The sequence below is a fragment of the Micropterus salmoides genome, unplaced genomic scaffold (assembly GCF_014851395.1).
Source record: "Micropterus salmoides isolate LMB-PRFRI ecotype aquatic unplaced genomic scaffold, ASM1485139v1 Ms_hic_scaffold_2, whole genome shotgun sequence".
Lineage (NCBI taxonomy): Eukaryota > Metazoa > Chordata > Actinopteri > Centrarchiformes > Centrarchidae > Micropterus > Micropterus salmoides.
In genome coordinates, this window is record NW_024041150.1 from 12566552 (window position 1) to 12568658 (window position 2107).

Genomic DNA, 2107 nt, shown 5'->3' on the forward strand with positions numbered 1-2107 from the left:
CACTTGGTTGTATTTCTTTGGTTATTACAGACATAATATCTGGTGGCTAGTCATAAATGTTGGCATGGGCGGTGGGTGTGAATTGGGCGGACCCATGACCTGAGTACCCGGCTATGGCCCTGCTCCGTACACAGCTGGTCTCCACTATAAATCGGCTGGCACCAAAGAGGAGAAAGTGTCTGTCTGTCCCTTAAAGTCACCTTAACTCACCTCACACACTCACCCACACCGGGAGCTGTCAGAGCAGCTGACATGAGCAGGTGTTGATGTGTGTGTGCGTTTGTGTGTAACTGATGCTAGAGTAAGACAGACAGAGAGACATGGAATGTGAAGGTCATTAGTGCCAAACGTAGGGCGTGAAAATCTGAACAAAGACAAGGTTCCACAAACATGAGACAAAAATGTATAAACCATAATATTCACTGCCTCTGTCTCATTTTAAACACTCCTTATTTTAGTGTAAATGTGAGCGGAGGATGAGATGCTGATTGAGAATACAAACAACAAATAGCCAAGTTGTTCATCGCCATTAATGGGATGCTGTTTCAATCTGCTGTGACTGGGACCCCATAGCCAGGGGCCATCATTATGATACAGGCAATCAATGATTTTTCCAAGGAAAGCTGTTTATGTGTGTGTGTGAGAGAGAGGGGAGGGGTGTGGGGGTACACATGGATTTAAGACCTGGCTGGCTTCAGACAACAAAGACTGACAAGGCGATGTGGATTTGCTGAGTGTGTCTGGGTATGTAATCCTCACTGGGTGGAAGTTTATTGACTGAATCTACAGAAGAGGAATCCAAACATGCTGGCTTCTGTTTCACATGTGAGTAGGGATACACGTACCATGAGGCTCTGCTTTTGAAGCTTTGTCACCTCACATGGTCTTCTAAATCCGGTCATCACATGGTTCCAGATTCAAAGGGTTAGCTTTTAATTTCCAAAATGAGTTACTGCTATAGGCCAGCACTTTTGTTAACAGACCTAACTTTCTTTTGTATAAAGCAAAATGAGTCCACTCCCTCAAATGTGATCATTGTAACGTGAATATTTTTGGGTTTTGAAGTGTTTGTTGGAATATTCTGATGTCTAATATCTGAAATCTATATGGGCTCTGGGAAACTGATGAATATTTTTGTGTTTTCTGACATTTTATAGACTGAAGTATGCAATCAGTCATTTGTTAATTGAAAAGGGAAACATGATTAAGAGATAATGAAAAAGCAATATATGCAGCTAGGGATGATAATTTCATATCACGATTATAGTGACCAAACTTATCACAGTTATCAGTATTATCACGGAATTGTAAAAATGTGCTGAAAAAATTTTAAATGTTTTATATTGAAACTACAAATAAAATTGCCATTTTCTTTGCATAAACATGAAAATAACAGCCAATACCTTTTGTAAACATATGAAAAAGTGTGCATTATCACGATTTTAAATTTTATATTATATAGGTAATACAATGACCCCATGCACAATTACATGAAAACAAATAAGTCTACAAGACAGTGATAGTAACTGCAATGAGCCCAAAAACTGGCGTCTGCAGAGTTTCTCCTGTTCTGACACTTTTACAACTAATTTGAGCGTTGCTGGATTTAAAGTGAACAAGATGCTGGTTGGTTGACTAAACTGCGTCACGTGTTATCATGTGCAGTGGACGAATAGAGCCTGCAGACACACAACGCACACAGCAGCGGAAAAACCTGTGTTGTTTTTACAAGAGCAGCTAACACTGAGAGCTTCAGTTTACACGCTGTTAGCAAGTCAAAAGGATGAATGAAACAATCTCATCTCCACACACAATAAGTATTCTGCTTATCTACCACCCACCTTGTTCTCCTCCTGAATTCTTCTCCTCCTGAGATGTCTGCCTCGCCGTTCACCACTTTGAGAACACTTGCATTTGCATTGCATATAGAAAAAACACTTTAATAAAATTGTTTAGTTTATATCCTCGTATGTCAAATATATGTGGGTGCAGTAAATCCTCACATTTGAGAACACTTGGCATTGTTAATTGTTTGACTATTAAATTAGTCAAGTCGTGTCAGCGCTACATCATTTAGCTCATATGCCGTCTACAGCATATCTAAAAG